The sequence below is a fragment of the Canis lupus genome, chromosome 19 (assembly GCF_048164855.1).
Source record: "Canis lupus baileyi chromosome 19, mCanLup2.hap1, whole genome shotgun sequence".
Classification (NCBI taxonomy): domain Eukaryota; kingdom Metazoa; phylum Chordata; class Mammalia; order Carnivora; family Canidae; genus Canis; species Canis lupus.
In genome coordinates, this window is record NC_132856.1 from 27,047,724 (window position 1) to 27,069,413 (window position 21,690).

The following is a 21,690-nucleotide window of genomic DNA, read 5'->3' on the forward strand; positions in this document are numbered from 1 at the left end:
ACATTAGAGACAATCTCATGTTCCTACTATTAAATGGCTTTTCACAGCCATTGGCCAAGAAGAACAGTTTTATTCTCTGCCTCCCCCTCCACTTCTTTCAAGTTCTTGGTGGAAGCCTGATAATAACACTCTTGATTACAAGTTGGTCAAAGGACCCAGTTTTCCCAGAAAATAGCTAGACTTGATTTCCCCAGATGTTTTACATTATGTGTTTGAATCTGGTAAGTGTTACGAAAGGTTGGTACTACTCATGCTGTTACTTACCCTTTCTTGTGAATTTCTCTATGGGGTTTACCTGGTTTCTATGATTTTAGTCTCCTCCTTTTAAGGAGTTTTGTTAATAGGATCAAAATAATTTTCCCAAGAAATTACTTTGATTTAGTATTCTCATGCTCAACAGTATTAGAGGGACTCCTTTTTTTCTATGGAGGGGCCATTGTAGCATAGTGATCAAGACTGTAGGCTCTGGGCTTTTGACTGCCTGGGTTGGCCAGATGTTCCTTCAAGTAAATGACCCTGTCAATAATTTCTTCACTTATAAAATGGGAGACAGTAATAGTACTCATATGGATATTGGGAGAATCCAGTGAGTTAATATATGTTGGGGATTTTGAATATTATTCTTACTTTTGACTCCGTTTCCTGGCCCAGTGAGATCTATGCCTATGATGGGTGCTGAATCAATGGTCATGGGTCCTCAAAGCAGCCTATCTTGTTTTCATTTCTAAGGTTAAGGTGATTACCACTTTTTGAACATCTGGAATGAGCCATATACTATGCTAAGCTTTGTTTATATATCATGGAATTGTCTGCAGTCTTGAGCTCCATTTTCTACATGGTATGTGTTGGAATGGTTAAGGCCCACAGTCATGCTACTTAGCTGGTAAGGTGGTGGACGATAGATCCTGAATGCCACCTTCCATTTTCAAAGCATAGCTCTGTGCAACTCTTGTTACCATTGTACTCTGGAGTTCTAAAGCATGGGGTCATGATCATTGGGCCAGTAGTGCGTTACTTTCAAGTTTTCAGTTGTTGCATGTCTTGAGAATTGGACCATTATTATTTTTCCAATTAGGGTAAATGCTCTAGCAGAGATTTTAAACTACTTAGATTAAAAAAAAGACATGATCTTTTGGAATAAAATTCCTCTACATCAACAAATCAAGCAAATTTTAGGTACTTTAAAACAACTTTTTAAACAGTTTTTATTTGAGAGACGAGAGAGAGAGCATGAGATGTAGGAGAGATAGATGGAGAGGGAGAGACAGACTCCCTGTTCAGCAGGGAGCCTGACGTGGGGCTTAATCCTAGGACCCTGGGATCATGACCTGAGCCAAAGGCAGATGCTTAACTGACTGAGCCACTCAGGTGTCCCTAAACAATTTTTTTAGTTGAGTATATTGCTGAATCACTTTCAAGCAGATTCACTGGTACATCCTTTCAGATCTCATAAAACTCCAGTGTCTTTAAGAAACAGGGTCATTCTGGATAATCATTTTATAGACAGAGAAGTGAAGACATAAGGTCGTTTATCAACTTGTCAAAGGCCACCTGGTAAATTAACAACAAAACTGGCATTAAAACACAAGTTCCCTAAATCCTTCTGTGCAATTTTTACGCTGAGATCATCTTGTCCTTTAAGATAAGAGAGTGATTTTAAATTTATGTGTGTTGCTTCCTGGGAGACTGTTTGGAATGGTATTTGGGAGGAATTGACACATCTGCCAGGCAGGATCAGGCTGCTATATGTGGAGCGTAGTGGTGAAAGAAGAAGGGGTGAAGGAAACTAAAAATTGGTTTCTTTCACAACTATTAGACGCCTACAGTGTGCTCGTTATTCATAATCTTGACTCCAGGTTTGACATAAATCTGCTGTTCCTTACTCCTGAGAGGATCTACATCTTTTCTGGCTCACATCCTCTTCAACCCACCTATCTGAGTCATAGTCATAGTTTAGATCTCAGAGATCTCAGCGTAAAACTCTTCCTTGGGGAACACTTTGCACATTCACTACTCTAATCCTTCCTCATTTGACTTTGGTTGTGTTCTTTAAAAGTCTCCTCCAAAATCTTATTCCAGTTTTCCCTCCTTCTTTTGGTCACTAAAGGTCAAAGCTTGACTTTGAATCATTGCTGTTGACTGTACTTCCCCAAACATACTTTTCTTGTTGGTGGAGTCAACCATTGAACTGGTTGGATTGAATACATTGTACTGCTGATCCAAAACATTTAAAACATTCCCAAATGTGCATGACCATATGGAGAACCTCTTTCAAGGGGCGTTACCCTTCTTGCTTACTGCAAGCATTTCTCCTCACTTAAATACATATTTCACCTTATGATTGCATACCACCCATCAGTATTTGAATAATTCTTTGATGTGACTTTTCCCTTTTAAGAGTGAAGACTGCATTGGTGGAAGTTCAGTTTCTGTCTTTGTCATTGTTACATCCTCAGCATGTGAAGTAGGAGCTTGGTAAATATTTGTTGGGTAAATTAACATTTTAATGACTATGTAGAAATGTGCAGGGTGTAGGAGACTGGGGATGAAGGGGAGAGAATGGGAGACTAGAAAGATGAACCCAGCCATCAGGGAGCTTCCAGTCCAGAGAAAGAGAAGGGAGGTGAGTGATAAAATTTATTACAGGATCGAGTGAACCAAAGGTAACCGACAGGTCAAGGAAAGGGCTGAATTGTTGACATAGAATAAGAAGTGATTGATCTCATCTGGGCAGGAGGAAGATAAGGTAGACCCCACAGAGGAGGTTACATTTAATTTGGCCTTGAAAGACAAACTGATTTAGTATGGCAGGGAAGGTGGCAGGCGTGACAAATCATGGCTATGTTTCCGCAGCTCTGGAGCACTCATATAACTATCTCTTCAGTCAGGGTAGTAGAAACATCGTAGGATTGGGAACTGGGAGATCTGAATTGGCTCCTGTCTCTGGGATATTGCTCACTGCTCTGGACATGAGTTTATGTGTCACAGAAAAGTGCATATGACTTGAATGACTCTTCCCTAAAAATCTAAAATTCTATGGATGCCACTTTGTTCTTGATCACTCATTCATGTGAAAAATGTAATTTTGTGTTGTTTCCTTTCTTTCTAGGAACCAGGGAAAATGTCACTGAGGAATTAGGGAGATATTATTGTCCTCTCTGTGGCCTGTTGACTGAGAACATGTTTTAGGGTCTATCTGGCTTTAGTTTAATAGATGAGGGAACACCTGGCTGGCTTAGTCACTAGAACACACAATTCTTGATCTCAGGGTCATGAGTTCAAGCCCCACACTGGGCATGGAGCTTACTTAAAAAAATAAAATAGATGAGATATGTGCTTATATCATAGAGCATGTGGTGTAGCCACAAATGCTTGAGCTCTCGTTGGATCACTCCAGGCATAGAAGCCAGGACTTCATCAGATTGGGCTGGACCTACTTGATTTGGGGGAATAGTGATGGCAGGAAACCATGTTTTACCCATTGATCTAGATCTCATGGCTTAGGTCTTTACCACTTCCTCCATGTGGATTTGGGAATCCTGGTTCACTTGTACCTGCTGAAAGACCTTCTTGTACATGAATTCCTATGAGAGATGTCAAGTTACAGGGAAGATAGAATTTAAGGGTATAAAAAAGCAGTAAAGCAAAATTGCACATATATACAGGGTAGTAATGGCTTGTCCAGATCTAAGGTCAGTTTGTGTTAATTATGTTATGTTCTGAGAACAGTGAATATGACAACGTAATTTTGTTTTCTCATGAAATTGCCACACCTCTGCTTTTACTCCATTGCTAAAATGTGACATTGGGACAGTAGATAATCTTTGATATTGTTTAGTTATGAAGTTCTGTCAATTTTTTTAAAGGTTTTATTTATTTATTCATGAGAGACACACACAGAGAGAGAGGCAGAGACAGCAGCAGAGGAAGAAGCAGGCTCCATGCAGGGAGCCCGACATGGGACTCAATCCCGGGTCTCCAGAATCATGCCCTGGGCTGAAGGCAGGCACTAAACTGCTGAGCCACCCAGGGACCCCCCAGTTCTGTCAATTTTTTAAATGAAGACAGGAGCATGGGTGAAAAAATTGGCAAGGGAGAACCATCTCCTTTTTGTTAAAATTTTATTAGCCATCCTCAAAAGAAGTCTGTAATTAACTCTAAAATCTCATCCTTAGCATTCATCTGTTTTTTTTTTTTTTTCCCCTGGCCTACTGGAAATAGCAATCTTGGATTTAATCTCTTCTCCAGTTTTTACCCTCAAGGAGTTTGCTTTTTGGGTGGAAAAGAGGAATACCAGTGATGAGCTTCCAGGTTGTAATATTAAAAAAAAAAAAAAAAAAAAAAAAAAGTCACTGGTTAATTACCTTTTCTATTATGTGGATTCTTTTGTCTTCTCTGGGAAAGAAATGTTCAATATATATACAGAAAATTGCAGAGTTTGTGTTTCTGCCTGTGTATGTATGATTTTAGTTTCATTTAATTCCTCATTTATGACAGTAGGCATCGGGATCCCTGGGTGGTGCAGCAGTTTAGTGCCTGCCTTTGGCCCAGGGCACGATCCTGGAGACCCGGGATCGAATCCCACGTCGGGCTCCGGGTGCATGGAGCCTGCTTCTCCCTCTGCCCCTCTCTCTCTCACTGTGTGCCTATCATAAATAAATAAAAATTAAAAAAATAAAAAAAAATACTATGACGGTAGGCATCTGTTTGGGAAATTGTGGCAAATATTTTTTTCTTTGTTTATTCATGAAGTACTTACTGAGTATGAACTTTGCATTTAAGACTTGCAAATTCTGGGGATCCAAAGAAATAGATTGATCTTTCTGTAGAGAAAAATAGTAGTGATAATCAGGCATCCGTTTATTTACTGAGTCCTTAGTGTTTGCCCGTTAAGAGATTTAGATAAATGATTTATGCATTCAGCAAATATTTATTATCTACCTATTATGTGCCAGGCATTGTTCTACATACTGAGTGTATAGCCATGAATAAGACTCGATCCTTGCTGTTATGGCGATTAGGGTGCAAAACAAGAGCTAAAATCAGTCCCAAAGTCATTTTATTTGCCATAAAAATGTAAAAGTTGAAAGTGATGTGGCTTTGTTAAAATGTGTCCCTGGCCGAGAGTACTGTCTCAACCCCCCCTTTTTTTTAAATCCAGGAGGTTACAACTCTTTCTTTGAATTTTACCCTCAGTGCAGTGACTTTGCTATGATTTTCTCTAATGGAGAAAAATCAAGGCCATTTCTTCCCTGCCTTTAACGCTCTGGTGTGTTAGCAAGGACCGGCTCTCTGGTCCACGGTTGTCCACTGTTCATCAGCTCCTCAAAAGTGAAGTGTGTGATGCTTATTATATGACACGGCCATTTGATATGCTGGTCCTTCCGCCCTGTCTGTATTAAGGGCCCTTGTTTTGGGACTGTTCAACCTTATTTCTTGTTAACAACTGTCCTGCCAATACATAGCTCTCTTTCTATGCTTCCACTTCGAAATTTCTGATGTTTTTGCTTAATTTTGACATGGGGAGTCTCTCCTAACAGGAAGTGTGAGGTGTTGAATATACACAGCCCACAATGGCACACCATAGGTCACTGACTGCTTACTACTAGGGTGATGCCAACAATAAGAAAAACAACCATTTTGGGTGCCTGGGTGGCTCAGTTGGTTAAGTGTCTGCCTTCACCTCAGGTCATGATCCTGGGGTCCAGGGTTTGAGCCCCATGTTTGGCTCCCTGATCAGCAGGGAGTCTTCTTCTCCCTCTCTGCCCTTCCTCCCATTTATGTGCTCTCTCTCTCTCTCTCTCACTTTCTCAAAGTCTTTAAAAAAACAGAAAGTAAAAAGAAAAGCAACTATTTCAAGCAACTATAGCTCAAGGATAGAGCATTTGCAGAAAAACAACCATTTCTTCTATTACTACAATCTCAGTCTTTTATATGTAGTAGGTTTTACCCAGATTATCTCCTTCCAACATTTTAACTCCCCTCTAAGTTGTAGGAATCATGATTATTTCCAAATCACAGATGACTGAGCACAGAGAGGTTAAGAAATTTGCCTGTGGACACATAGTCTGCATGGAGGGGAACTTGGATGGGAACACAGGCAGTCTGGTTGCCTAGGGCTATTAGAACATGTGAAGCTTGGTGCATCATGTCCCTTCGTACATTGTAATATTTATTCAGACTGTAATAACATGATCACAAGCTGGTTTTACTCACAAAGGGGACCTGCTTCTTCCGTAATGCAGGTGGCCATAACTTCTCCCTGCAAAAAGCCTTGACTCCTATCTTGAAATTCTGTGTGCTGCAGCTGGAGGTGGGTTCGCTCTTCCACAGTCCTTCAAAGCAAATGCAGAATGATCACTTTTGGGGAGTTTAGCTGCGGAGCCTGGAACTCTCAGTGAACTTAAATTACTTCTATTCTTCCTGTGGTTCCATCTTAATTTCTGGCTTAACATCAACAAGTTGAGAAATGTTCAGTAAGGTTTCAGCCAAAATCTCCAGTGCATTGATGAGCTGACTCACCCCCAATTAGGCTGTGGGTCTGCCTGGTGGGGATACTCTTGTTTACTGAGGAGCTTTTTTTTTTTTTTAAGGTGGTTTGATGGCATGGAAGCCATGCCAAAGCCAGACCTGCATAGACCTTGATCACTCCAGCATCTAATTGGAAGAGCCCTAGCCACAGTGGCAGGTGAAGACTGCTCAGATAGGGTGAATGATGAAGCTTAGAGGAGGAACCTCTCCTATGGAAAAAACATTCCCACCCCCTGCTCCTCCCTCACCTGCCCACCTGTTACATAGATAAATTGGAGGCAAGTTCTGGTCAGAGCTGGTCATTAAATCAATCCAGGCAGCCTGCCTTGGGGCTGTGATGAGGAGCTGGGCTCTGAGCTATTTGTAAATAAGCTGACAGCCTTAAAGCGAAGTATAATATTTAAACTGTCACAAATGTAATATGCCACGATGGGAGGAAACCTATCCATTTTGTCTCTTTGATTTGTCCTTTAATTTCTTCCTTTTAATTTTGGGGTATAATAAACACTTACTTTAGAACTGGAGAGAATGATGATTTTTCTCTTTATTTTGGACAGCTAAAGAATGGACCTACATTTGTGTATCCAAACTGTTGACATGAAGCCTGAAGTTTCTGTTAGGTTAAAGATTTTGTCAAAAGCCAGAGTGGGGGCGCCTGGGTGGCTCAGTGGTTAAGCGTCTGCCTTCGGCTCAGGGCGTGAGCCTGGAGTCCTCGGATCAAGTCCCGCATCGGGCTCCCTGCATGGAGCCTGCTTCTCCCTCTGCCTGTGTCTCTGCATATCTCTCTCTGTGTGTCTCTCATGACTAAATAAAATCTTTAAAAAAAAAAAAAAAAAAAGCCAGAGTGGTTTTGTGTGATATACCATGGTCCTGTTTTGTTGTGGGCTGTGCTATTCTTGAAAGTTATCATTGTTTTTGTTTGTTTGTTTGTTTATTTTTTTTTTCCTGATGACCAGAAAGCATTTAAAGATTGGTTAACTGAAAAATCCAGGTGACTGTGTTGGTGGCTGTTTCAGGTGAAAGTATTTATCCACCTTATTAATTCCATGCCTGAAACCTAAGGCACTTTCTTCAAGGATGAGATGTGCTCTCTGCAGCTAGATACAAGCAGAGGTAGTCTCTGGGGAACCTGTCCCCATGGGTGGAAGGAGAGAAAAACACATTAAAATATCTGCAGGCTTTTGAGAGCTGCTCATACTTGCAGGGACACTGCCAGTGTTTCTGGCTCTGCCTTAATGACTGGTGTTACTCATCCCAGTTAAATGTTGGTAGGAGTTGAGCTGAGGGCTCCATCTCTTTTCTGGAATGAATGAACTTATATTAGTGACTATGTAAAAAATGTCTTAATATATAAAGGTGTTTTCTAAGACCTTGTCAAGAGCATTTTATATAAATTCCATGGGAGCAAAGTCCCATAGGTGAGATCACAGAATATGTTGGTCGTTACTTGGATTTTGGACTTCCACCAACGTTTGAATCCCAGCTCAAACTTGAATAAGATTTTCATTTGGTTTTAATTTTTATTAAAGACTCTAAAGTCATACATTAGATAATTTTAAGACGCTCAAAAAGTACTTTGATTGATAAAAACCATAGGTGTTCCCAGCATCACCCTCCCCACCTTTCGATAGGACCCCGGAGAGGAACCATACTTGACTCTATAAGCTGTTTCTTCTCATACTTCCTTCCAGATTTAGAAATCATGTTTGTGTTCCTACTTCTTGCAGTTTCAAATGTGGGTATTATCTATCATTACCGATCCTTTTCCCTAGTAAGGAAGTTACTTAATTTTCTCACTCCAATTAAAACTTGTTTTCTTTCTTCTGTCTTCTTAATATCTACATATCAGTGTCAGCATATCAGCATTTTTGGATTAACATTCATAGTTGAGCCACATAGTATACTATAATCATATTGCTTTCTATTGAACACTAATGATACCAGACTTTGCTTTTCTGTTGCTTTAAGGTTTTTGTTTTTGTGGCCATCTCCAAAGTGTCCTCAGACTTTCAAGAAGAACTGAAAAATGCTGCCAACATAGCCAGACCACTCAAAGAATCCATCAGTTCCTTTTAAAAAAATAATTATTGAAGTCCTCTACTATTGTTTTCCTGCTCTAAGTCAGACTGGGTCCTGTCTATGTCCTTTCCACAGTTGTCATCCTAGAATTTCCCTTCATAATATCTTTGAAAGGCAAAGTGTCCTATGCCTTCCCCTCTGGACTCTTCTGTGGAATGGGGAGAGTATTATGTATTCCACAAGATTCCTGGGAGAATTGAATGGTGCTCCTTATATAGAAACATATACTAAAATTGGAAGAATTGAATGGGCTAATAATTGTAAGGCAGTATCATGAAGTAAAAGCTTGATCAGTTTTAGTTACTCTTTATCTTTTTCCTCTTCCTTATCATGTTATCTGAGGATCTGTAATGCATTTTTAAGAATCAGGAAAGAATAGAGGTAGAGGAGAAGTGAGACATAACCCTTCATTTCACAAGGAGATCCAGAGGAGATGTGCCTTTCCCAAAGTCACAGGGCTGGTTAGATCAGAGGAGAGTCAGCCCTAGGTCTTTGCACCACTAACTGAAGTCGTAGTCTTCTGCTCATAAAGCTTCAGTGGCTTGTGAGGTTTTTTATTTTGTTTTTTATTATTTAATGTCATAGCCATTTCTTCTCCCTTTTCCTCATTTCTTTCTTTTACAAAATATATAACAGCTCTATGGAGATATAGTTCATATACCATACTATTTACCCACTTAAAGTTTATAGTTCACTAGTTCTAATATAGTCACAGAATTATGTAACCATCAGCCAAATCTTTTTTTTTTTTTTTTAAAGATTTATTCATTTATTCTTAAAGAGAGAGAGAGGCAGAGACACAGGCAGAGGTAGAAGCAGGCTCCATGCAGGGAGCCCAACGTGGGACTCGATCCCGGGTCTCCAGGATCACGCCCTGGGCCTAAGGCGGTGCTAAACCGCTGAGCCACCCGGGCTGCCCCCCATCAGCCAAATCTAATTTAACATTTTCATCATCTCCAGATAAAGCCTGTACCTGTTCATGATGACTCTCCTAAACCTCAGCCCTAGGCAACTACAAATCAACACTGTCTGTATAGATTTGCTTGTTTTGGATATTTCATATAAATGGAACTTACAATATGAGGTCCTCTGTGAATGCTTCTTTTACTTAGCATAATGTTTATGCAATTCATCCATGTTGTGGCATTTATCAGCACTCCATTCCTTTTTATGGCTGAACAGTATTTCATAATGTAGATATACATTTTGTTTATCCATTCCACCAGTTGGTGGACATTTTGGTTGTATCTACTTTGGGGCTATTATGAATACTGTTGCTATGAATATTTATGTATAAAGTTTTGAGTGGACATATGTTTTAATTTTTTTGATGGGGAGGATATACCTGAGAGTGGAATTGCTGGTTCATATGGAAACTCTATGTTTAACTTTTGGAGGAATTGCCAGACTGCTTTCCAGAGCAGCTGCACTATTTTACATTCTCACCAGCAGTGTATGAAGGATCCAATTTTGTCACATCACCGCCAACATGTATTATTACTTCAAGTGTATGAAGTACACTGATCTCAAGTGTATGAAGTGGTATCTCACTGTGGTTTTCGTTTGTATTTCCCTGGTAGTTAATGATCTTGAGCATCTTCCCGGGCTTATTGGCCATTTGTGTATCTTTTTTGGAGAAATATCTAGTCAGATGCTTTCCCTAATTTTAAACTGTGTTATTTCTGTTATTGAGTCGTAACAGTTCTTTTGGTGTTATGGACACAAGTCCCTTATTGGTTTTTAATTTGCAAATATCTTCTCCCATTCTGTGGAGGCATATTTTAATTCTTGAGATGGTCTCATTCATAGTACAAAACTCTCTAACTTTTCGTTTGTGTTTGTGCTTTAGGTTCATGTTTAAGAACGCTTTGCCCAACACAACAGCTGTGAAGATTTACTACTCTAAGAATTTTATAGTTTTTAAAAGAGTTTTATTTATTTATTTATTCTTAAAGATTTATTTATTTATTCATGAGAGACATAGGCAGAGGAAGAAGCAGGCTCCTTGCAGGGAGCCGGATGTGGGACTCGATCTTGGATCCTGGGATTACGCCCTGAGCTAAAGGCAGACACTCAAACCTTGAGTTACCCAGGTGTCACAAGTTTTATTTATTTAAGTAATCTCTACCCCTAATATGGGGTATATGAAAACCCTGAGATCAAGAGTCGCATGCTCTTCTGAGTCAGCCAGGTACCCCAAGAGTTTTATGGTTTTAAGTCTTATATTCACATCTGTGATACATTTTGAGCTAACTTTGTGTGTAGTGTCAGGAAAGGTTCCAACTTTGTCCTTTTTGCATGTATATATAAAATTGTCCCAGCACCATTTCTTGAGAAGACTCTTTTTTTTCCCATTTAATTGTCTTGGTACCATTGTCGAAAACCAAATCTAGAAGAATTTTGACATACTGTCATGCTGTCCTTACTTCCTACAAAATGTAGGTGACTGATGGAATACTGTGCCTGATAATAAAATGAATGGTTCCAACAACCCCTTTTGTCTGAAACTTTTGTTGTCCAAGGGAATCAATATCTTGCAAGAATGCATTCCAGGTCAAATAAGGGGGAGATAGAGAACCAGAGTATCATAATATACCAACAAAAATCCATCAAATGTGCCAGGAAATGTGAAATAGGAATTAATTTTGAGGGTTAGCAAAAGAACATGTTGTAGAATAAGCATAAACAAGCCAGCTGTGGATGAGCTGTGTTTCAGTTTTTGCTGCAGATCTCTGCAAGCCTGAGAGCTTGCATCGGGGCCAAGAGATGCAGAGAACAGCAGATGAATTTGGCTGTGACCCCGTTGGATGTGCCCTGATCTACACCATTCTCATTTCCACAAATAAGGTTGTCTCAGGTCTCAGCTAAGAGGCAAGTCAGCACTTCTCTTTGAATAGCACCAAAGCCCACCATGTTGGCTGCTGCCTCAGAACCCTGGAGACTTCGGCCATGAAATGAATTCAGATATTTTTATTACCTTTTGTTCTTTTAAAACTTTTTTATTGAACACTAGAATACACAAGATATAGAAAGTGCAGTAATATTAAATACAGCTCCGTGACCTTTGAACCTGAAGCCATCCCCCAGATTGAGATCTAGAAGTACCCCCATAGGTTCCTTGGTGCTTCTTTCTACTTGGTGCTCTCTCTAAAGAGGTCACTGCCGTGCTGGCTTCTATTACCATACATTTTTTTGCCTGCTCTTGAGTTTCAAATAAGCAAAAACTGTATACTGTATATTCTTTTATGACTGGTTTAACTTGTTTAACAGAATATTTGTGAGATATATCCTTTTTGTTGTATGTCTCATAGTCATTTACTATTGCTTGTGTAATATTCTATTGTATGCAAATACCATAGTAGATTTATTCATTCTTCTATTCAAAGGCATCTGGGTAGTTTGTAGTGTGGGTTTATTTTCAATAAAAATTCTGTATTTATTCTTGTCGGAGTGTTTTAGTAGACACAAACGCTCATTTCTTTTGTGTATTTACATAGGTGTGGAAAAATTGGGTTGGATGGTTGGTAGAAGACACAGCCAAATGGAGTCTGATTTTTGATCTTTTCCTTTTTACATCTCATGTTTGAGCTCTTTGGCTCAGAGTGTGTGTTTGCATCCTTAGATATGTGTAGGCCAGAAAGAGGACAGTAGAAGAGGAATCGATAGAGGAATAAAGGAATAGAGGTATGGGGTAAAATATATTAAAGGAAGATAGTGAAAGAAGTGGGAAGACCTGGAGAGAATATAATTATGAATTGGGAACATGAGTTTTCAATCTGGATTCAAAACTCTGGCTCTGCCATTTACGTCCTAGCGATTTAGCTTTGGGAAATTTACTTCACTCCTGAGACACGTTTTTGTAAAATGGAACTAATAATATAAACACTTGGATCATAGGGTGATTGTGAGCAGTATATGAAGCACTGCCTAAAAGAAACAACTTTTTATCAAGAGCTTCCTATGTACTAATCACTGTGCCAATGGAATTAACTAATTTAATGCTGATAGCAACCCATGAGCTCTGTACTGTCACTTTCCCAGTTTTCCCAGTTAGGAAGCTGGAGGTCTGAAGAGACCAGGTTCCAGGGGCCCCCCAGGTCCCCCAGCTGGTAAGTTAGTAAGTAGACTGAGAACTGTGATTGCAGCGTGTTGATTGCAGAGACTGGGAGGCAGACCTGACATGAAAGAGAATATTCTTGCTTATAGACATAAACACGTGGGAACTGCAGTGGATATGGCTGGATCACATATGCAAGAGTGATTCATCCAGGATTTTCTGGAATAGTTCAAGAAGGATCACTGATTCACTGGGGTGAAGGAAAAAGGAAGGGTGGCAATCCCTTCCCATATATATAGCTTTGTCTTCAAGGCAAGGCTTTGAGTTTCTTTCCCGGCATTCACTAGAAAATTTCGCATTGAGGTGGTGCTGAGTAGCCCAGATCCACCACTAATGTCTGAAGTCCTTTGTCCTGTCCTGTTCATGAGTCTGGTCCCAGGTGAAAGGGTCTTCCTTATTCCTCTCTGCACCTTACTCCACCTGCCATATTTCTTTCAGGCTGTGCTGGTTTGGCTGGTGGCCACTTGTTCCCCCCCCGAGATCAAGTACTTGCCTACTGGGAAGTACCAGGATCCCCTAATTATTTTGTCCCCTTTCCCTGCTGCAGTTGCCATGTTCTTTTCTCTCAGTGCTGTGCTCTCAGCGGGATGGATCCTCCGTGTCACACAGTCCCCATAGCAGAGCCAGTCAGGCATGACACAAGTGCTTGAAGAAAAAGTTCTGGCATTCTCTCCCCCTCCAGTCTCAAACCTTGTGAGTCCCACCCCAGGCATCCAGTGTTACCAGGATGATCATCAGTTCACACCTATAGGAAGGTATAAAAGCATAAAGACCACAGACTTTTTATTTCTTTATTTTTTTACTAAAATGGCAGTCTCCCTTATGCACACAATCCTGTTCTTCCCTTCCTTTCCTCCTCCTCCTCCTCCTTCCTGTCACCTTTCCACCTTCTTTCCCACCTGTCCTCCCTAGACATCCTTACTCTCTCCCTTTCTTCCCTCCCCTTCCCCCCTGCACCGCCACCTCAGGGCTGCTTCAGTCCAGTCATCTTGCTGGGGCCAGGAGGTATAAAGATGCATTGAGATATTGCCCTTACCCTCTGGAAGATCAGGGTCTTGTGGGAAGATCAGAATGTGAATACAAGCATACGTTTGACACATTGCATGTTCATTAGACATATTGTGTGTTCAGTTCCGGATCACTCCAATAAAGTAAGTATCATAATAGAGCAAGTCGAATGTAAGTTTTTTCTTGGTTTCCCAGTGCATATAAAAGTTAGGTGTATACTATACTGTAATCTACTGAGTGTGCAATAGCATTATGTCTAAAAAAACAATGTAAAGACCTTAATTAAAAAACACTTTATTGCTAAAAAGTGTAACCACCTGAGTTTTCAATGAATCATAATCATTGATCACACGTCACCATAACAAATATAATAATAATGAAGTTTGAAATATGCAAGAAATTACAGAAATATGACACAGGTGACACGAAGGGAGGGAGTGGCTGTTGGAAAAATGTCACCCATAGACTTGCCTCATGCAGCGTTGCTGCAAACCTTCCATTTCTAAAAATGCAGAGCTGCAAAGCCAGTAATAGGAATATGCTTGCACTTGATTGTTACAGAGTTTTTCTTTATTACTTGGATAGTCCCCCTCATTCACTTGGATTGAAATTGAGGAATCAGTGGAGGCCCAGAGTGTCTACCCCAGTGTTGAATTGACCTTGAGCCCTGGAAATTTATATATATATAAAAAATTATATAATTATATAATAATTATAATATTATGTATTATATATAATATATATTTATTTATTTCAGGGTTCAGGCAGCCTATTAAATTCCATCCAGTCCCTCCTTTCCATATTTGTTTACCGATCATTACAGACATTTGTCAACATTATAGACTTCTGTCTATAGTATAAAGAAATAAATGCTCAGCATCCTTGATAGAATAAATAGCTCTAAGAGGCATTGTACGTAATGAAGAATGCCTCTCCCAACCTCAGAAATGGCTTGACTCATGGCAAGAATAGCAGTTAGTGGCTCAGTCTATGAAGCCTGGTACAGAATACAGCACAGATTTCATTTTATGGGTTAAAGAATAGGCAAGAGGTACCGAATGCTCACTGTGTGCCAGGCCTTATACCAAAGCTCCGCATATGTCTCTCGCCCTTGCTTTCTCATGACAGTGCATGGAGCCGGCAGTACTAGAACTGCTAAATTGAAGAGGAGGAATTTGAGGTATCAAACAGTGAGAACCTTCATTTCGGCTCAGCACGGTTAGAGATATATATTGAATGCTTCTCCATGCCAGGCTCTGTTGCAGCCCTAAGAGTATATTGGTTAAAGAAACAGACAAATAGTCTTGCCTTTGGATACTGTAGTCTAGCAAGGGTAAGCAGGTAGGGTAAGACAGTTGGTAAGCTATCAATTGGTAATTATGAAGTATATTAGAAATTGATAAGGGTTCTGGAAAAAGAGTAGGGTCAGAGCATTGCAAATGCCCGGAGTGTAGTAGATTATAGTATTTAATTTTTATTTTAAAGATTTCATTTATTTGCCAGAGAGAGCAAGTAAGGGGGAGTGGCAGGCAGAGGGAGAGGGAGAAGCAGGCTCCCCACTGAGCAGAGGGCTTGATCTCAGGACCAGATCATGAGAAAGAGAGAGAGGCAGAGACACAGGCAGAGGGAGAAGCAGGCTCCAGGCAGGGAGCCCGACGTGGTACTTGATCCCAGGACTCCAGGATCATGCCTTGGGCTGAAGGTGGTGCTAAACCGTTGAGCCACCCGGGCCTGCCCCCATGAAGGCAGATTCTTCACCAACTTAGCCACCTGGGTGCCCTAGTAGATTATAGTATTAAGTGGGATAGTCAGAGTGGGCTCATGGAGAAGTCAAGAATTCAGTAAAACATGCAAAAATATTTAAAAGGCCATTCTGTCCTATAATCTAGCTAAAAGGGTTTAAGAACTCAACGAGTCTTTGTCAAGCTGGGTGATGGCAGGATGGTCCATCCTGTCACCCAGGCCCCTTGATGGTTCGTAGTTTTTTTTTTTTTTGGTTCGTAATTTTTTTTGAGGGAGCTCAGTCCTCAGGAAATGATTAACTGCTCAAGTGAATGGTGTGGACCGATTTCCAGTGGCGTTCGGAGGAGGAAAGACTGGATGTCCCCGAATGCTCTCTAAGTGATAGATGCTAAGTGCACTGTGTGTGGGGGCCCTGTGGCTGATACATGGACAGCCTGACAGGTTTTCCCACAGTACGGAGACTGTCTCTGGGAAGTTAAATGAAGAAGTGATTAAGGGCCTTGTCTTTGGGGTCAAATTCCCTTTGGAATTTGAGTGCTACCATTCGATGTTTGGTGTGTTCCTTCACTTCTTGGAGATGTGCTTTCCTCCTCGGTAAAATGGGAATATTAAGCCGAACGGCTTGTTGTTGGGTTGGTATAAGGATGGTGAACATTGTGGAGTGTGGAGTCTGACACACGTCCTACCAGTGGTTGCTATTGTATATCCTGGTCTGTGGGATGATTTGAGGTTTGGCCTCAAGGTAGGGCTTATGGGCCTGATGGCTGAGGTAACAATTCTTTGCACAAAGACTCCCAGGCCTGGGCCAGGTGAGATGCCTGTGGTAGGAAGCCACTGGCATTTCCCACTTCTTCTGACACAGGGCCAACTTTCCAGAACAGCATATGGACCAAAAAAACCTATGGTGATTTTTCTCAGCAGGAAGATTCATAAACAAATGACAGGGCAGGGAGGAGTGGCTTCTAGACTCTTGATAGATCAGCAGTTACATGGAGTCACCCCTGGGATAGCCATCTGTTTTCCTCTTGCCCACACTTGCCATATCCCAAGTCTCCAACCAGAACAGAATTCCAAAAGTGCAAGTAAAAGGCAGAGGCTCTGGGGGCCGCCTGCAGGGCAGCCTGACCAGGAGCTGCTTCCTGTGGAGCTTATTCATGCCCTTGATGCTGGGTGGGTCTGGGCTGGTGATGCAAACAGGACTTGGTGGATCCTAACTATTTAGGAATTATTCCCTGATTGATTCATGCATTCAGGAAACACTGGTGCCAGCAGTGTGCCTCCTGCTATCCACTGTCATGCCTGTGGCCAGGCAGACAAAGCTAGTGGCGTCATAGGCCCTGTCCTCAGGGAGCTTTGTCACCATCAGGTAGTGGTCGTTCAGGATAGCCGGTGGGGGGGGGTGTTGATTGGATAAGGATTAACACTCAGGCCTCACCTTGGGCTGGGTAACTTTCATTCTTTGTTTTTAAAAATATTTTATTTATTCATGATAGAGGGAACCTGATGTGCGACTTGATCCCAGGACCCCGGGATCATGACCTGAGCCAAAAGCAGATGCTCAACCACTGAGCCACCCAGGTGCCTGGGCTGGGGAACTTTCTAAGCACTTTGTACAGATTGCCATTTAACTATCACAACAACCCACAAGTTACCTAAATAACTCACCCAAGGGTGCACCCGTTTAGTAATGGCCACATCAAACATCCCAGAAATCTGAGTTTTCAGTTGTTCCTTGAAAAGATCTGAAGATGGGTAGACACTCCTGGTCTTCGGTCCTGCCTGGTGAGAGCTAGGAGCCCTTGAGTGGCTCGCTGCCCATCCTGTTGGTTGGCCACAATCCCCATCATGGACTGTTCCATAATGTCTTACCCTCTCACCTGTTGTGCTGACTACCTAGCCTCTTCCACAATTGGTAAGCAACCCCAAGTTAGGTCATTTTTCTAGTTTATTTGATGAACATGGTAGCACTCCACCCTTAGAAAACAGCCAACCTTAGGAAAGAAGTAATGTACACACACCTGGAGGGAATGGAGAGGCAGGGAGGGGCACTTGTAGAGGGGAAAGGGTTTTTTTATTGTTGTTTGTTTATTTATTTATTCATGAGAGACACAGAGAGAGGCAGAGACTTAGGCTGAGGGAGAAGCAGGCTCCCCATGGGGATCCTAATGTGAGACTCCTTCCCACGACCCCAGAATCATGATGCTCAACCACTGAGCCACCCAAGGGCCCTGGTCATTTTGCTTTTAATGTAATGATCACCAGGTAGGTTAGCAACACTCAGTACAGATACGAAGGAAAGAGAGGAGGAAGTATGCATTCATCCTCCTCATCATCACTTTTACACTAAGTGACAACTAATAGAAAAAGCATTTCACCATGCCAATGGCAGTAATACGCAGTTTATGAATGAGGACAGTGCGTCTCAGGCAGGGTATAAAACTTACCTAAGGATATGTAACCGTGATGTGACACGCAAGGCTTTGGTTCTAGAGCTGCCAGTTATGAAAGTCGATGCTCTGCAGCAAGGGGCTGTACCGAGCACTGGTTTTCATGGAATAGTTAATTCTTTTGCTTTCTACATTATGTTGTCTACTCCAGCACATTCTATATAATTATAGTATAATCACAGTTTTTTAATGCTGTCAGAGTATTTTTTTAAATTCAGGTAAAATTTAGACAACATAAAATTCACCATTTTAATCATTTTAATGTATACAATTCAGTGACATTTAGTACATTCCGTTGTGCAACCAACACGATTCTTTAGGTCTAGAACAATTTCCTCCCCACAAAAGGAAATCCCATAACCATTCATGGCACTTCTCCTGATCCCCTCAACTCCTTGCCTCCTAAGAGGCACTAATTCATTTCCTCTCTCTATGGATTTGCCTATTCTGAGCATTTCATATAGATGGAAACGTAGAATATGTCGTCTTTTCTTTTTAAAAAAATTAAAAAATTTATTCATGATAGAGAGAGAAAGAGGCAGAGACACAGGCAGAGGGAGAAGGAGGCTCCGTGCCATGAGCCCAACGTGGGACTCGATCCTGGGACCCCACAACCACGCCCTGGGCCAAAGGCAGGCACCAAACTGCTGAGCCACCCAGGGATCCCTATGTGGTCTTTCTATTCAGCTTCTCTCACTTGACATCATGTTTTCCTTTCCTTTTTTTTTTTTTTTTTTTTTTAAGATTTTATTTATTCATGAGAGATGGACAGGCAGAGACAGAGGCAGAGGGAGAAGCAGGCTCCCTGTGGGGAGCCAGATGTGGGACTTGATCCCAGACCCCGGGATCACGCCCTGAGCCAAAAGCAGATGCTCAACCACTGAGCCACCCAGGGTCCTATAGCACTTGAATTTCTACACAATGCTATGAAAGGAGGTACTCTGGTAATCTCCACTTTTACCAAGGAAGTGCAAGACACTCAATTGCTGAGCCATCCAGGCGTCCTGAGGGGAAAGGTTTAGAGGGGATGCCCAGGGTGCAAACACTGTCTTGGCTCTGTGAACATGCAAACCATACCCAGTATCTCTTTATGTTCCTTGGGTTCTGAGCCCAAATTACACAGGTTATTCTGATGGGACCTGGTTTCTCAGCTGGCTCTTCTAAATCCCAGCTTAGGGTTCTTACTCCCTTTTCCCTTTATAGTTTCCTTTCTTCCTTACCACCCTTTTTTTTTTTTTTTTTTTAAGATTTTATTTCAGGACACCTCAATGGCTCAGTGGTTGAGCATCTGCCTTTGGTTCAGGCCGTGATCCCGGGATCCCGAATTGAGTCCCACATTGGACTCCTTGCAGGAAGCCTGCTTCTCCCTCTGCCTGTGTCTCTGCCTCTTTCTCTGTGTGTCTCATGAATAAATAAATAAAATCTTTAAAACAAATAAAGATTTTATTTCTAAGTAATCTCTATACCAAACGTGGAGCTTGAACCTACTTCCCTGAGATCAAGAATTGCACGCTCTACTGACTGAACCAGCTGGTGCTCTGGTTCCTGCCCTTTTTAAAATTTAAAAGAATTGTTCATTTCTGTGCTCCTGGGTAGCTCAGTTGGTTAAGCGTTTGACTCTTGGTTTCAGCTCAGATTGAGATCTCGTGGTTGTGGGATTGACCCCTGCATTGGGTTCCACACTCAGTAGAGTTTTGGCTTTAGATTCTTTCTCCCTCGCCCTCTGCTCCACCCACATGGGGTGGGTGCTCTCTGTCTACCTCTCACATAAATAAATGAATCTTTATAAAAAATTGTTCATCACATTTTTAAAGAAAAAAATAGAAAATTAAAAAAAGATGGAAGACAGCCACATCAATAATCCCTCCTAACCACAACTTCTTTCCATTTGTATTATACTTTCATTAATGTTATAAAATATATTTTATATAAATAAATATAAAATCTATATTTTAATATATTCACATTACCTTTATATTAAAGTATATGATTGTGTTCTAAAAATTTAATTAAATAATAGTGTTTCAAAACTTGTTTCTCTCTTAATATTGTATCATGAACATCTTTCTACATTCACAGCTGCATTTGTGGTTTTAAAAACTTAGAGTGCTCTGCTTTTTGGTGTACCATTAGTTCCTTAGTCACAGTGTAGGATATTTCCAGATTTTCATATTGGCATATATCCTAAATGATTTATTTGATATATTTTCAAGGAGAGAATGGTTCCATCAAAGGGCAAAGAATATAAGCCTATACTGGCTCAGTTTGTCCTGCTTTTGATTTTTTAATAAACATTACCATACATATCCTTTTCTATATATGTGTATGACAAAATTACAGGTGTACTTATCCAAAGTATTGAAGGGAAGTGCTGCTTATGTCTACCATTATGATAATGGTGAACATTTGTATGTATTCCTTAATCCCTGCCAGCCTTCCAAATAAAAAAAAAACGTTATTTTCCTATTTTTTGCAGCTTTAGTAAAATATCCATATTGAGCCTGTAGTTTGAACAGTGACTGAGTAAGTGGGACTTTCACATTAGTCCAGTATTTCCAGTAAATCACCATGAAAAGCCACCTGGTTCTCCCCCAGACATTCTGCAGGGACATGACAGGGTAAGGACGCAGAGTATTTTTGCCTCCTTCATTCTTCATCTTCTCCTCTCCATGGTGAATCGGCTTAAGCTGGGAAACTAGAATGAAAAGCCCTATTTTTCTCAATTCTGATATGCAGCTCGCTCTGCAGTGCCAGATGTGGCTGGTCTAGCACTCTGCATGTGCCCTGGGCTCTGACATCTCGCTGTGGCTGATGGTGGCTGGAATGGTCCATCTTCACTTTCCTATCACAGCTGTTGCTTTCATAGTTGGTGAACAAGGTAGAGAAGCAGGCTACCTCCTCCTCCTGCTCACGGAAGCTGTCCATTCTGACCATTACTCAGGGGCAAACTACCCTGAACAACACCAAAGAGAAAGAAGAGCCTAGAGTCTTCAGAATGAAGTCAGCATCACCCCACACAGATCTTTTAACCTTTGCTAGAAAATTCATATTTTGACATCTTGGTGAAGCACCTTCCAGATTCCTGTGTGTGTGTGTGTATGTGTGTATGTGTGTGTGGACATGTGCAGCTGAGTATAACATTTTTCCTTCATAAAATAGGATTATGCTGAACATGCAATTATGTAATCTTTTTTTAAAATCCACATTCTTTTTTTCTTATTAAAGATTTTATTTGAGAGACAGATAGTGACAGAACACAAGTGGGGTGGACAGGGAGAAGAAGACTCCCTGCTGAGCAGGGAGCCTGGGCTGGAGCCCAGGGCCCCAGGATCATGACCCAAGGTGAAGGCAGATGCCCTACCAACTGAGCCACCTAGGTGCCTGCACATTATTTTTTCATGTCAGTATTTGTTGAAAGTTCATTCATTGATTCATTCATCTTTGGTAACTTGTTTAAAAATTGAAAAAGACATTTTTTCCACTGTCATTCACTTAGTACTTGTGGGAGATACAGACTGTAATAAAAAAATCATACCAGTGAACGTGACAGAACACCAAAGGAAAGTTAATTGAGTACAGCAGAGGGGTCCTGATCCCCAAGAATAGGGTTTACCACTGTGGTATTCTGAGGACTACAATGTAGAGGTTGAATTGCAATGGGAAAAGGGGGTCTGTATCTGTTTTTATAGTTCTAGAATATTCCATTTGTGGATATGTTATACATTATGTAACAAATTATTTGGGGCGCTAATTTTTCCCCCAGTT

General features: G+C 41.0%; 1 protein-coding gene and 1 long non-coding RNA gene across 16 annotated transcripts in view; both read left to right on the forward strand.

The window, feature by feature from the left end:
* Positions 1-21,690, forward strand: part of MAGI1 (membrane associated guanylate kinase, WW and PDZ domain containing 1) — a 641,903-nt gene that overhangs the window by 148,552 nt on the left and 471,661 nt on the right. The window lies entirely within an intron of this gene.
* LOC140610033 (uncharacterized) lies at positions 5,876-7,369 on the forward strand. The gene is made up of 2 exons (XR_012011812.1): positions 5,876-6,313; positions 7,089-7,369. It is a non-coding gene; the product is annotated as an uncharacterized lncRNA (long non-coding RNA).